Source organism: Leguminivora glycinivorella, chromosome 17 (genome assembly GCF_023078275.1).
Source record: "Leguminivora glycinivorella isolate SPB_JAAS2020 chromosome 17, LegGlyc_1.1, whole genome shotgun sequence".
In the NCBI taxonomy this organism is placed as follows: domain Eukaryota; kingdom Metazoa; phylum Arthropoda; class Insecta; order Lepidoptera; family Tortricidae; genus Leguminivora; species Leguminivora glycinivorella.
In genome coordinates, this window is record NC_062987.1 from 2,770,913 (window position 1) to 2,788,120 (window position 17,208).

Consider the following 17,208-nt stretch of genomic DNA (forward strand, 5'->3'; position numbering starts at 1 on the left):
TACGACTCTCACTAGTCTCACTTGGGCAGCCCATGGTAACGGTAGTATCTATAATAAACTACCCTACACCATAAAAAATATTGAAAGTGAGGCCACATTCTATAATAAATTAAGGAAATGGCTGACTATTAATGCTTTTTATGACATCTCCGAATATTATAATAATAATGCATTTTAATGTTCAATACAATTACATACTATTATTATTACATACATACAATCACGCCTGTATCCCATAAAGGGGTAGGCAAAACACATGAAACTACTAAAGCTTCAGTGCCACTCTTGGCAAATAAGGGGTTGAAAGAAAACGAAACTGAAACTGACTAACTGAAACTATGACTATTATTATTATTTTGTTCTTATTGTTGGACATCTATTTTTTATTTTATTTTATAAATTATTGAATTTGTTTCAGAGTATTTCCTATTTTTAAAATGTAATATTGTATTGTACCTACCCTAATTATGATAATTTAACTTTAACTTTGACATATAATTTTTTTAATTTTATGAATAAATGAATATGAATATGAATATTGCATTGTCCTCAGAACTACATACAGCTGCCAATTTTCATTACTCGTACGCTACGACCCCTGAGAGATGATTAAATTAGCTTCCTTAGATTCCATTACATAGTTACATACACGACGACCTAATAAAAGCGTGTTAATAAAAATGTCCGCTGTGCTGTGCCCTACCACACAAAGCGGGATATTATTCACAAAATTATGGATTACAGGGGCTTTACCATGATCTCTTAACGCGATTCAGTTTAGGACCTAAACTGAACTGCGTCGCTATTTCCTACCACGACATTGTTATTGCGATCAAATTTCGACCGAGCGAGCGATAAGCGTCCCAGCCGTTTCATTCACTCATCTCAAGTGTATTTCGTACCATGACATGCCACTTGAGCCTAAACTGAATCGCAGGAATGTCAAATTTAGCGATTCATAAAAAGTTACTCACTTACCGCATTATTCTGAATCGCTTTGTTGTAACACTAGCGATACTAAATAGTTTTGTGTTTTTTATAAGGAGTAGGAGATGGAAAATATAACTAAAGCTAGTTTCATCACCTGATTAATTTATTAATTTTATTATATTGGTTTTTCGATCCTTACCGATTCGATAATAAAATATAAAGTTTTACGATTTTGTTTAGTAATATTTACGGACCAACTATTCGAACTAACTACACGTTTTTACATTTTTAGAGTGCCCTATGATCTCGCAACTTTCGCAAAAACGCAAATCAAAAAGAGCGAGAAAAAGTCTGATCCTTTTTTAGTCGATATACAAGGAGTCATGTTCACACTTGCGACAAACTACTTATGCCTAGAACTAGGATGGCTAAGGAATCAACTAGGTCTAGCATAACTTAGCGATATACATTAAATTTAGACACAAGTGAGCTACCTACAAATACTAATGACTTACGTATTTGTTAAAATATCATCCAAACACTGCGAGTTCTATAGCCGAGCACAGCGCTTCAAATACATAAATAAAAACTTTATTATTAATTACCTACTAGTCAAGGGCGCGATGTTCTAAACATAAGCTTTAACGAACTGTCATTAATGTCATTATATATATTTTTATCATTTATTTATAGTTTTGTTCAAAAAGACACGATATTTTACACAAAATCATTGTAATTATTGTGAATTTTACATTTAAATATTTTAAATGTTTCTTTGTCCAGTTTTAAGAATAAAATAAAATTAAAAATTAGTAATCGTTCCTGGTTTTCGAACGATCAAACGTCACAAGGGGACAACGAGATAGATTTATACGATTCCTATAGCGTTATCCTTTTCTTGTCAAAACGATTCAGTTGCGAACCAGAGACAATATCGGTCTTTCATTCACTTGTACGCGGTTCAGTTTCGACTCTGAACATTGGAGGTCATGGTAGCAAATTGAGACGCTCAGTTTAGGCACCTAAACTGAACTGCTCTGCGTTTGAATCGTTTCTAAAAATATCGTGGTAAGGCTGCAGATTGTGTCACAACTGTCTCAATATGGGTATCAAATAAAAGAACTTGAGTACCTAGCAGAATACAATACACTATAAACATAATATTTAAGAAAAAAAAAAACCGCCGCCTTTTGGGTTCTGGTGAAAACTACTTGCGAATGTTGAATTATGTAGAAATATGTAGGTGTTCTTTAAAACGGCTTTTAATACTTTAATTATTTGATGGCAACACAAATGAATATACGTATACCGTTAAGGTTTGAGGAGTTTCCTCAATTCCTCATGAATCTGATTATAAGAAATCGAAGCTTGACAAAATTTGACTTGAAAACTCAATATTCTTAACAAACATAACTAAATAAATGTCACTGTTTTGAACTTAAATGCATGCTATTCTTATAAAAATACCAAAGTTACTATAAGTGTGCCGTTTAGATTTAACGAGTTCCGTTCTGATCTTCATCAGCAGTTCCACTGCACCAATTTTCACTGTTCTGGACGTAAGTGCATGCTGTTCTTATAAAAATACCAAAGTCACTATAAGTGTGCCGTTCAGATTTGAGGAGTTCGGTTCTGACCATCATCAGCAGTTCCACTGCACTAAATGTCACTATTCTGGACGTAAGTGCATGCTGTTCTTATAAAAATACCAAAGTCGCTATAAGCGAGTCGTTCAGATTTGGGGAGTTCCGTTCTGACCATAATCAGCAATTCCACTGCACTAAATGTCACTGTTCCGTACGTAAATGCATGCTGTTCCTTAAAAAACACAAAAATCACCATATGTGTGCCTTTCAGATTTGAGAAGTTCCCTCGATTTCTCCAGGATCCCATAATCAGAACTGGGTTCTGAGAAAAATGGGACCAATCTGTATGCATATACATTCGATCAAAAAAAAAATTTCAAAATCGGTCCAGTAACGACGGAGATATGGTGGAACAAACATTAAAAAAAAATGCAGACGAATTGAGAACCACCTTCCTTTGAGATGCGGCGGTTAAAAACTACAACAAGCAAGAAATAAAACGCTTAAATTAAAAATGAAGAAAAAACGATATTGGTAATTTTCTGGGGAAACTCAACAGACATTGATTTAGCTTTTATAATTAAAAAAAATATATATACGGTGAAAAAAAATTGTACTGTGTAAAACTTTATTCATTGAATTAAGAATGTTAACTCTCCCGTTCCTGTATACATATATAAAACAGAATTATTTGTAAAAATTAATATAGTAGGCACAATATTCAAAATATAACAGTGCGCCTAAAATTGGCAGTATTTAAAAAATTGGTTACTTAAACAACACTTCTTTCAGAAAGTACATTTGGAATGAAATCGCGAATTTCTAATAACATACCATACCATGGGTATCGTAGAAGGCGACTATGGGATATGGGTTAAATTGTGGCGTAGGCGAGAGGCTGGCAACCTGTCACTGCAATGTCACAGTTTCGTTTTCTTTCAACCCCTTATATGCCAAGAGTGGCACTGAAGCTTAAGTAGTTTCATGTGCTCTGCCGACCCCTTTATGGGATACAGGCGTGATCGTATATCGTATGATCGTATACCATACCATGTGCCAGATAGTATACGAAAACTACAGGACGTGAATATTAAAAAAAAAAATATAAGGCTTATTTTGAATATCTAAATTTTCATTGAGTTCTCATTCATTTGAATTGCTATATTACTTAAGCGGTTGAATCAGTACGTAGGTATGAGACGAACAATCGCGCGTGCGTCACCGCTCGCCCGTGGTGAGGCCCTCCTGATTTGCCCCTCGAGAGGGGTATTTATAGTTCGATGCCTACACGCGCGAGTGGGACAGGCCTGCCGCGTAAATATACACGTAGGTACGGGAACCTAACCTGCCTAAAAATATTATTAAATAGATATGGAAGTTGTACTTGAAAGGAAAAAAATAATTATACACGTACGGGAAATTGACCGCCGTGCCTAAAAATAATATAAATTAGATATGGCAGTTGTACACGAAACAAAAGATAATTATACACGTACGGGAATCTGACCGCCGTGCCTAAAAATAAATCTACACGTAAGAAAATCTGACCGCCGAGCCTAAAAATAAATATACACATACGGGAATCTGACCACCGTGCCTGAAAAATTAATATACAAAGGGTCGCTAACAGCTCATAGGTAGGACCGCCGATAAAGGTGATTAATGTTGCGACTTTCTTCCCTTACATTGACAATAAAATATTGTTCAATATGGTCTATGTACGATGACCATTTATCGCTGTTTGCGTCGAATAGTTCGATCTTACCCACATCCATGTTGCCCACACAACAGTGTACCTACGCCGCACTCATACACACGGTACACAGTTATTTCCAAAATTTAACTTCTAACACATGGTAGCGCAAGTCTAGATCGTTGCCAATGTGAAATATGGGACTACGCTTCGGGAATAAATAAATAATAATAAAATAAATATTATAGGACATTCTTACACAGATTGACTGAGGCCCACGGTAAGCTCAAGAAGGCTTGTGTTGTGGGTACACAGACAACGATATACATATATAATATATAAATACTTATATACATAGAAAACATCCATGACTCAGGAACAAATATCTGTGCTCATCACACAAATAAATGCCCTTACCGGGATTCGAACCCGGGACCGCGGCGCAGCAGGCAGGGTCACTACCGACTGCGCCAGACCGGTCGTCATAAAGGAATAAAGGGAATCATTGAAAATGCGTGCTTTTAAAACAATAAATATCTATTTAAGGAATGAAAGACAATCGAAAATATAGGTAGACATATTTCAACAAAGTCTTATTAATAGAAAAACCTGCATGCAGTATGCATTCATCACAGTACACTTCTGTGTAAACTGCTCATTATCACTCTCAGAGTCTAAAACTTCTGAAATTTTAGAACAATGAACTAGATACGTAGTAAGTAGCAGCAAGCAACCGCATACAAAAGTTTATTTATGCTAAGGATGTCCTTATATCGGTTTCTTGCAAAAAGGTATAGTGAGTACAGCTTCATTACAGTTGAACATTTCAATAGAGTCTTTCCGCACCTGTTCTAAGAAAATAAAGCAAATTTTTAGAATTAAGTTCATGCTTGACAGTTTTATGATAACATAACCTAATAACGTAATAAGGCAACGATTAAGCGCATTCCTTTTTTAGGGTTCCGTAGTCCGTCCGTCCGCGGATAATCTCAGTAACCATTAGCACTAGAAAGCTGAAATTTGGTACCAATATGTATATCAATCATGCTAACAAAGTGCAAAAATAAAAAATGGAAAAACATGTTTTATTAGGGTACTCCCCCTACATGTAAAGTGGGGGCTGATTTTTTTTTTTCAGTCCAACCCCAACGTGTGATATACTGTTGGATAGGTATTTAAAAATGAATAAGGGTTTACTAAGATCATTTTTTGATAATATTAATATTTTCGGAAATAATCGCTCCTAAAGGAAAAAAAAGTGCGTCCCCCCCCCTCTAACTTTTGAACCATATGTTTAAAAAATATGAAAAAAATCACAAAAGTAGAACTTTATAAAGACTTTCTAGGAAAATTGTTTTGAATTTGATAGGTTTAGTAGTTTTTGAGAAAAATACTTACTTAAATTCTATTTTTATCATCTCATTTAATAAATGTCCATAGTTCTCGTTAGACGAAAATGATAACTTCAATTTATCTTGTCAAACTTGTATGTACCATCGTTTTTAAAGGCCGCCCCAACTCTCTCTCTCTCTCTCTCTCTCTCCCTCTCTCTCCCTGTCTCTCTCCCTCTCTGTCTCCCCCTCTCTCTCTCTCTCTGTCTCTCTCTCTCTCTCTGTATGTATGTAACTACAGTGAAACTCATTCCACTTTACACGGAATATTTTTTTTTATTCTCTTACTCTCTTAGCAACATTACTAAGAATTCGTCCTGATGTTTTTTCAGTAATTTTATCTTCCCGCCAAATCCTTCAGAAATAACCTAATTAAATGAAACTTCAAAATTAAGCAGCTCTTGTGTATGGTACAATGCCGTTTTTAGAAACTAATTTTTAACGATTTGTGTTTTTAGGGTTCCGTAGTCAACTAGGAACCCTTATAGTTTCGCCATGTCTGTCTGTCCGTCCGTCCGTCCGTCCGTCCGCGGATAATCTCAGTAACCGTTAGCACTAGAAAGCTGAAATTTGGTAACAATATGTATATCAATCACGCCAACAAAGTGCAAAAATAAAAAATGGAAAAAAATGTTTTATTAGGGCCCTTACATGTAAAGTGGGGGCTGATATTTTTTTTCATTCCAACCCCAACGTGTGATATATTGTTGGATAGGTATTTAAAAATGTATAAGGGTTTACTAAGATCGTTTTTTCATAATATTAATATTTTCGGAAATAATCGCTCCTAAAGGGAAAAAAAAGTGCGTCCCCCCCCGGCCACAAATTGTTTTTTTTTTCTTTTTTTTGAAGGTTTAAGGTTTTTAAGATCATTTAATCTCATTAAGAATTTTACAATTCACTTATACGAGATAAAACATTAATAACTTAAAAAAACATATGATTATGAGTGCAGGTAGTAAATTATAAGTAAAAACCGGCCAAGAGCGTGTCGGGCCACGCTCAGTGTAGGGTTCCGTAGTTTTCCGTATTTTTCTCAAAAACTACTGAACCTATCAAGTTCAAAACAATTTTCCTAGAAAGTCTTTATAAAGTTCTACTTTTGTGATTTTTTTTCATATTTTTTAAACATGTGGTTCAAAAGTTAGAGGGGGGGGGAAGCACTTTTTTTTCCTTTAGGAGCGATTATTTCCGAAATTATTAATATTATCAAAAAACGATTTTAGTAAACCCTTATTCATTTTTAAATACCTATCTAACAATATATCACACGTTGGGGTTGGAATGAAAAAAAAAATCAGCCCCCACTTTACATGTAGGGGGGGTACCCTAATAAAACATTTTTTTCCATTTTTTATTTTTGCACTTTGTTGGCGTGATTGATATACATATTGGTACCAAATTTCAGCTTTATAGTGCTAACGGTTACTGAGATTATCCGCGGACGGACGGACGGACGGACGGACGGACGGACGGACAGACAGACATGGCGAAACTATAAGGGTTCCTAGTTGACTACGGAACCCTAATAAAAGGGTACTAATATATAATTTTATTTTATTTTATTTTATTTATTAAGGTCTGCCAACAGCGGTTACAATAATACATGGTTAGGTATACATGCATTAGCATTTTAAGCTTATTGCACAACTAATTATAGGCAAACACCACTTGTGTAATCTTAAATTAAATTAACATTGAGTAGTTTAAAAAAGGAAACTGAAACATGCTGTAGTTTTACAATTTGGAAACATAAACTGCACTGAAGTACTTATTACATGCATTGAGACAAGAAAAGAAGATACAATTAGCATAACTACCTATATATCTATAGTGATTTAGTGATTTAGTCCTGGGTGCCAGTCCGATAATATATCATTAAAATAATTAATTGATTGAATTTTTTGGTTGATATTAATAATAATTAATATTAATATTATATATATATTAAAAGAATTATTAAAATGTAAAATAAAAGTATTATATAAAACTATTGTTAAATTTTATTTTTGGTTTATAAATATTATTTTAAAATATTTTTATTTTGTTTTTATTGCTTTAAATTTCAAAATGTATTAGTAACAATGCAGTAAAAATTCATTCGGTCATCATATTTAGGTTATATTATGTATATTTAATTTACAGTCTCAATAAATTCATATAATGTTAAATTTTAAATAAAATTATTGTACAGTTAAATTTCATTTGTTGCATTATATTAGGATAAAACTATATTATATTTACATTTCATTCAATTTATTAAAATATTTAGCTCCTATTATACTTAACTTAAGTGCATGCTTATTTATTTACATTTTTTTTATTATTATTTCGTTGATATGTGTTTTTTAAAGACGTGATACATATGTATAATAAAATAGAACCGAGTGAAGTTTGGTCGCCCACATATTTGACAACTAAAACGTCAAAGCAACTGGTTTTGTCACTCAGTTATTATAGTATACTTAGCTTTTGACCACGATTTCGCTCCCGTTGAATTAGAAAATTGCGGAATGCTCCATACAAACCAGCAGCCCCCAGAAGAGACAAAAATTAAAAAAGTAGCCAATGTCACTAACTCCACTTAAAAAATCACGTTAATTTGTCGCTCTGTTTTGCCGTGAAAGACGGACAAACTAACAGAGACACACACTTTCCCATTTATAACATTAATAGCATCACTATGCTATTAATGTTATAAATGGCACTCTTTTTGAAGTCATAATGCACAACTTTTATTATTTGGCAGTTTCATTATTTAAGTTATCGGAACCTACGTTACGATAATTATGTTTTGCAACAGACGACCGAGTATCAAGGCTGGGCGACGCATTCGGCGTCCTTCGGCAAACTGGCGTCGGTCAACGTCCCCACCATGGTACACGACTCCCCCAGGTGTAGACTAGTGCTGACTAACAGTCGATACTTTTATCAGAAACGACTAAGCCACGTGATTTATTTTAGTAGGTACCGTTGTGAATTTTACTCTAAAGTCAAGCTTCTTACTTAAGTGTAAATAAGGGAAATGTTCATGTCCTCGTGTAGCTATAGTAAGTACTGTCACCGGCATAAATAAGTGATGATTTCTATACCTTGTCACATTAACGTCTTGTTTGAAATGTCATACGTGATACGAAATTGTCAAACGATTTAAAGCAACATGGTACATAAATCATCACTTATTTACGCCGGTGACTGTAAGTACTGGCTTTTGCCCGCGGCTTTGCTCGCGTTGAATTCAAAAATTGCGAAATCCTCCATACAAACTTCTATCCCCCATTTAAGGGAAGTGGGGGTTCAAAAAAGACAAATAGTAGCCTATGTTACTTTCCATCCCTTCAACTATCTCCACTTCAAAAATCACGTCAATTCGTCGCTCTGTGTTGCCGTGAAAGACGGACAAACAAACATACACACACACTTTCCCATTAATAATATTAGTATGAAAGTATGAATTATTGACCCACTGAAGCAAGTGTTAGTGTAATGGTTTCACGTTCTTTTACATATTTATAATATGAAGGTGTAGGTAGGTCTGTAGGTAAACCTTACCCCAGTACCCCAGGGGGGCAATAATATTATAACTGCGGGAAATTGTAACTAATTGAAATATCTCCATATTTTGCTTTTTTTTACTGTACCTAATGTCATAATCAGGGGCCATAACTTTCATGCCAATGACATCAATTTGACGTCACGCTACGTATAGGATGATTCAAATAGTTTTATTGTAATAATTAATCATCATTCATTAATCAATTTAATCATGTACAAATGACTTCAAAAGTAAGCTATTCATACGTGGAATAATTAATACCTACTTGATACGTGAAACGAAAAGGAAACAATTTGTTTTGTTTTATTAATAATTTATTGAAATATGGTAACAAACATATTTAATAAAATGAGTGTAAAAAAATAAACAAAGAATTTAATTTAAGTACTTTGCACGTATCAAGTAGCTGTCTTGCGTGAGCGACGTGCGACGCGACGCGACGCGACGCGATGCGACGTGATGCGACGGCGATGGCTCAAGGTCATCGCGTATCCATTCGAAACTTCGGCACTAGCATTTGGTGATTAGAATCACAAGATTCGCCGTCTTTCACAATGTGCAAATGGTCTAGCGGGTTTGACTTCTAGGTGGAATCGTTTGCGCCGTGAGTGTCGTGAGTTCGTATCTCGGCTCACGCAATCTTTTTGCATTTTTCTTTTTTTTTTTCTTTTATGTTCTACTAGCTTTTGCCCGCGGCTTCTCTTGAAAGACGGACAAACAAACAGACACACACACACTTTCCAATTTAATCAGTATGGATTATTTGATTTTGTTTACCTGCTTATTTCCTTCTCTAAGATTCTACTTTCTTATTTTTTTTTAAGAACTCCGGGTTTTATACTAACAAGGAAAGTTTTAAGTAGCACACAATAATACTGCATTTTGTTTTTATTAACTTAATGTTTATTTTAATCCATACTAATATTATAAACGGGAAAGTGTGTGTGTGTCTATTTATTTGTCCGTCCTTCACGGCAAAACTGAGCGACGAATTAACGTATACTATTTACTTATAACCAACTTATAACGAATGCTATTTACTTAATGTTGAAATGAAAAAATGTCATACAATGTAACCCAGTGTTTTTTAATACTGCCATCTAGTGTCGACTGGCATAACCACTACACTAAGAGCCCTTATTCCTTAGAGCGTTCATCAATTTCGTGAAATAGCCATTGATAGATGGCGTTGGCGCTCGGTACGCGAGCCACCGGTAACGCAACACACAGGCAAGAATGATCTTGATAGTTTTGAATTTAATTGCTAGTAACAATTCTTTTGGTTTCATGTGTTAACTTTTTTGTAAAGTTTACAAGAGAAAAGAATATATTATTATTATATGGTACCTACTTAAATTGTAAGTAACTTAAAATAAACAGTTTCAAAGAGCTGAGCTATGTGCAAAAAATTACATGTGTTATTGGCCCGGCTAATGAGATCAAACATGGTCGAGTTACGATAAGTAGAATAGCAGTTCTGTTATTCATTTCCTGACTCGATCATGTGACCTTGGACATCATCGAGATCGACGCTGCTCATCAGCCCAAATGTAATAAGCCCAAATTTTTGAATCTCACATATGGGATTTGTCACTAAAATACCGGTTGAAAACAGTGAATTGCTTAGTATTTTCAGTGACAATTTTCTGAATTCGAACGCGTGAGACTCAAAAATCGGTCCCCTGGTCCGGAAATATAATAATAATTCAAACTCTCATCAGATTTCAAGTAAAATTTCTTGGATAAAATTGCATGTGTAAAAATCAGGCGGACCGTATGCCTGTTTGCCACCAACAGGATCAAGATCTGTTTAGTCGCAGTACCTATACAGCACTTCTCAGAACTATCTAGCTGCTTATGCTTACGAGAGCACGGTGCGCCGGACGATCGAACGTAGGTCCACTGTCTATGAGCGCTGGGCGCAGAGTCGCAGACTGAACTGAGCAGTGAGCGGGCCCGTGTCAGCAGTGTATTTTATTCGAATTTTATGTGCTTTAAAATAGTACATTACGATACAAGTGCGTGAAAAAGGAAGTTCGAAACGAGTGGCGATAAATTAAAACACGACCGAAGGGAGTGTTTTAAATCGACACGAGTTACGAATTTCCTTTTCGCACGTGTATCGTACGACGTTTTTCAGTACAGATGAGCCTCCGAAGTTTCGACCTGGCATATAATGAACCACTTCTCGCACTAGTGCGTAAAAAAACCGGCCAAGAGCGTGTCGGGCCACGCTCAGCGTAGGGTTCCGTAGTTTTTCGTATTTTACTCATAAACTACTGAACCTATCAAGTTCAAAATAATTTTCCTAGAAAGTCTTTATAAAGTTCTACTTTCGTGATTTTTTTCATATTTTTTAAACATATGGTTCAAAAGTTAGAGGGGGGGGGACGCACTTTTTTTTCCTTTAGGAGCGATTATTTCCGAAAATATTAATATTATCAAAAAACGGTCTTAGTAAACCCTTATTCATTTTTAAATACCTATCCAACAATATATCACACGTTGGGGTTGGAATGAAAAAAAATATCAGCCCCCACTTTACATGTAGGGGGGGTACCCTAATAAAACATTTTTTTCCATTTTTTATTTTTGCACTTTGTCGGCGTGATTGATATACATATTGGTACCAAATTTAAGCTTTCTAGTGCTAACGGTTTCTGAGATTATCCGCGGACGGACGGACGGACGGACGGACGGACGGACAGACAGACATGGCGAAACTATAAGGGTTCCTAGTTGACTACGGAACCCTAAAAAAATCACCATCTGTACTGAAAAATATCTATCGACACAAAGGTATGTCTTATATGTATGTTTTTTTTTATATGGCAACAAGAAGTTCTGGTTTAGGATAATATTATAGTTTAAGAGTTACAATAAATAAATGCAGGAATCGCAGGAATTACAATGAACGCCCCTTAAAAAGTATTCTAATTATATTTTTTTTGTATGGGTACCTTTCCTTGTTAGTATAAAAGCCGGAGTTATTAAAAATAAAATAAAAATAAGAATGTAGATTCTTACAGAAAGAAAAAAGTAAACAATCAAATAATAGAAAATAAAAGAAACAAAAATAAAACTGCAAAAGCACGCCTCAGCCGAGGTTCGAACTCACACCGCTGGCGCGGCGTCCAGACGTCGAAACCGCTAGGCTACGAGCCCGTTGTAATAACTAGTTAATTTTGTGACCTCATTGACCAAAGTCAAGTGCTAGTACATATATCGTAAGGTCATCGCACTAGTGTTTCATATTTTTAGTTCACACTTAAATTTTAATATTTTACGCAGACAATCACTTATCACCGTGCACATAATCAAAAGCTGTCAATACAAGTTACAAAAGTTGTTATTTCCTAACTTTTTAGGCACATTACTCCTTTGGTCAACTTATGTTAATTTGAATATTTTGAATTTTTATTATAAGAAAATATAAAGAATAAAATGTGAGACTAGTAATCAATCGTTATTTCTCTAGTCCGACCTCTCTACGTATTGAATTTGCTTCTAAAAATCAAATAGCTTGATCGCGCGCCCATCGCCATCGCATCGCGTCGTATCGCCGTCGCGGGCCGTCGCGGGCCGTCGCTTACGCAAGACACTCCCATATGAACACAGCGGTTTGATCGCATCGCGTTGCATCGCGTCGCTTAACATTCGCATGTTCATCGCTAGTTCGTCACGTCGCATCGCCGTCGCGTTCCGTCGCCCACCTAAGACAAGTCCATAGAGATAGAAGGTTTGATTTCGTCGCATCGCATCGAATCGCGTCGCCGTCGCGGGTTCGTCGCTCACGCAAGACGCGGCCTTAATTATTTCACGTATAAATATATTAGTTTTGAGGTCATGAATAAAATGATTGATGAATAATTATTAATTATTAAATAAAACCCTTGAATCATCCTATATTCCATCCTATGTTCCGCTTTGTGTGGTAGGGCACAGCACAGCGGATATCGTCTCGCTCGAATCTAGAGCAGAGCCCAACTGGGGTAGTACCTCCGCCTTACAGAAGACCGCAGCCAAATAGCACTAGACCCTACTCATAGTGTTGTGTTCCTGTCGGTGAGTAAGGCTGCCAGAGCTCAACGAGGGTGCGGTGAGCTGATGACGGGAGGACTTACGGAACTAACTTGTTCCGTCTATTGTCCTTTGAGTCGTCGGCAACCCGAACCCTCCTTAGAACTTGTACACTCCTTTTTCCTTTTTGCTGTGTACTTAAAACACAGCAAAAGGGAATGTACAAGTTTCTAATGAGGTGGCAACGCGCATGTGACACTGTTTGAGTTGCAGGCGTCTATAGGTTACGGTGACCACTTTACATCAGGCGGGCCGTATGCTTGTTTGCCACCGACGTAGTATTTAAAAAAAAAATGCAGCGTGACGTCTAAATTATGTCAACTGCATGAAAGGTACGGGCCCTGGTTATAATATACAACTAGGAAACAATAGTTATTTGTTTTACAAGGGGGCAAAGTTGTTGTTTAACCGCACGTGCCAATATTGATACCTGAGCAAGCGAAAGATTCCAATATTGAACCACGAGCGTAGCGAGCGGTTCAAAAAGTGGAATCTTGAGCGTTGCGAGGGTATCAAGGCACGAAGGTTAGGAAACAAACTTTGCCACCGAGTGAAACACAAAAATTTTCACTACACCAACACGAACAAAATATTGACTATAAAACATCAAACTAAATCAAATCCATCAATTTATTCAATATTTATGATTCAAAATCATCATTTATAGGTAAAATCTAGCAGCCAGATTAAGACATCGAGTTAAAATTTGTATGAAATTACTTTGCCTACTAAACGCCTTTACTAAATAAAACACTCATTTTTATGTAGGTCTGTCCGTTTGTGTAAAAAAACACTTACAAGATGTCAGCGGGCTAATTAAAACTAGTCTCCATCCTAAGTAGTGACGGGAATCGTGCCTAATAGAAATCTGTTGATACTGTTTCTATAGAGGCATACCGTGTACCCGCGCACACCTTATTCTCTGTTCATAATCAGACCAATAAGGGACAAAATGCTTAAAATAATCGAATCGACAATGACGTTCAATAAAATATACTTTTAGCCCTTTCCAGAGCCAGAGTCACTAAATGAGGTATTAATATCGATACAAAACCTCGAATCGAGTACATCACTGGTGTTGTTGATTTTCGTATAAAATATGGCGGGGCAATTACAACTACCAAATAGTCGAAAATCAGAAGATCGAAGGACATACAAACATAAAAAAGTTTATGAAAAATGTTAAATCACATTAAAACCATATTTTTATGGAATGTTTGAGAGGCTGTCTCTCACGCGCATACTACCAATTTCGTCGAAAACTTCAAGGTCGTGTAGTTCAGAGATCATTAGGACTACCAGCACCATCTACGGTGAAATGATGAAAGAGCTTATACGCTATCTGGATATTTATATGGAACTACAGTAAATAATGTAAAATATGGAAGGATTAGTTATAATTGCCCCGTAGTTACTAATATTATCCCGACTGACCTTACTGGGAAAATTGACCTATTTGGATGTAATCATTTTTATGAAATTACGGAATTATACTACGATGTCTGGGTATAGCTTATTCTAACTATAGCTTATTAACTTGATTAAATGCAGAATCATATAAAAAAAATAAACTTATTGAAAATTAGTGAGGTACATCCTATAGAAAACAATTACTAAGTTAGATAAACACTAGAAACAGAGTTCCTCCCAACACTTGGAATTGCAATTTGCATCCCCCTTGATGTTGTTTCAATTTAACCCCACGGGGAGGTGCACGGCAGCGATCATAATTAAATCTTGCACCGGAACATGAGAGAGATATAAGTGTCATCATCATTGTTGTAATAAAACTCCTGGGTAATATTATTTATCTGGCGATTGAAAAACCAGTCCTTAGAAGACAAAGTTGCCAAACAAAGGTTATTTGTGGCTTGATTTATACTTAAATACCTATCCTTTTTAGGGTTCCGTAGTCAACTAGGAACCCTTATAGTTTCGCCATGTCTGTCTGTCCGTCCGTCCGTCCGTCCGTCCGTCCGTCCGTCCGTCCGTCCGTCCGTCCGCGGATAATCTCAGTAACCGTAAGCACTAGAAAGCTGAAATTTGGTACCAATATGTATATCAATCACGCCAACAAAGTGCAAAAATAAAAAATGGAAAAAAATGTTTTATTAGGGTACCCCCCCTACATGTAAAGTGGAGGCTGATATTTTTTTTCATTCCAACCCCAACGTGTGATATATTGTTGGATAGGTATTTAAAAATAAATAAGGGTTTACTAAGATCGTTTTTTGATAATATTAATATTTTCGGAAATAATCGCTCCTAAAGGAAAAAAAAAGTGCGTCCCCCCCCCTCTAACTTTTGAACCATATGTTTAAAAAATATGAAAAAATTCACAACAGTAGAATTTTATAAAGACTTTCTAGGAAAATTGTTTTGAACTTGATAGGTTCAGTAGTTTTTGAGAAAAATACGGAAAACTACGGAACCCTACACTGAGCGTGGCCCGACACGCTCTTGGCCGGTTTTTTTTAATATTAAAATTTGTAGATGCAAAACATCATCCATCAACGACACTGAAAAAATTCTTACGCTTTTAGAGGCGCCGGCTCCACTTGATATGGGACGCAATATCAGGAAATATTCTGATTAAGCGAAAATCCATCTTGCATGGAATTTTCTGATTTGTGTAAAATTTAATATTCTCCGTGATTTCTACATTCAATAGCCTCCTAAGGCACAGCCGTATAAATTAAAAATCCAATATTTGCCACGGAAATAGAGATGCGCAAAACGCTTCACTGAGATGAAAAGATTGATTCATATCTTTCGCTCGCGGTGATATATATCACTCCTTTCGCTCATTCCACTCATTTCGCTCAGTGAATCTGTCAGACTATTTTGAGCAAGATGGCGAATCGTGAGATACGATACCGCCATATTGCCAAACCGCGAATCCTTCCGAATCGCTCCGAAGCTGTCATTCGAAACATTAGCATCGTTTCGCTCTTTTGGTTCAGCCCGCTCCCCGCTCATTCGAATCATGAGTGGGAAAGAGCGCGCAAGTAACTCTGAGATAGGTGAGTTACTGAGCGAAATGAGCGAGTTGAATCGCTACTGAGTTGAAGAGTGAACGAGTTCAGTCAAAAGATATAGTTCTTTTAAATCACTCACTCGCGAACGACACATCTCTACACGGAAATTTTCCCCAATTATATCGCAGAGAATAAAGTAGGTATATGTGTTACGTCGTTTGAAAAATGAACGAAATATATCAAATGGAATCTTGTTCCAATTTTGATATTTAGAAAATAATCCATATCCATGGATAAATGGGAAAGTGTGTGTGTCTGTTTGTTTGTCCGCCTTTCACGGCAAAACGGAGCGACGACTTGACGTATTTTTTTAAGTGGAGATAGTTGAAGGGATATAGAGAGTGACATATGGTAGCCTATGCCACTCTTCATTGTCTTTTTGTCTTTTTCTAACGCAAGCGAAGCCGCCGGCAAAAGCTAGTTTTTAGGGTTCCGTAGTCAACTTATAGTTTCGCCATGTCTGTCTGTCCATCCGTCCGTCCGTCCGTCCGTCCGTCCGTCCGTCCGTCCGCGGATAATCTCAGTAACCGTTAGCACTAGAAAGCTGAAATTTGGTACTAATATGTATATGAATCACGCCGACAAAGTGCAAAAACAAAAAATGGAAAAAAATGTTTTATTAGGGTACCCCCCCTACATGTAAAGTGGGGGCTGAAATTTTTTTTCATTCCGACCCTAACGTGTGATATATTGTTGGATAGGTATTTAAAAATGAATAGGGGTTTGCTAAGATCGTTTTTTGATAATATTTATATTTTCGGAAATAATCGCTCCTAAAGGAAAAAAAAGTGCGTCCCCCCCCTCTAACTTTTGAACCATATGTTTAAAAAATATGAAAAAAAACACAAAAGTAGAACTTTATAAAGAATTTCTAGGAAAATTGTTTTGAACTTGATAGGTTCAGTAGTTTTTGAGAAAAATACGGAAAACTACG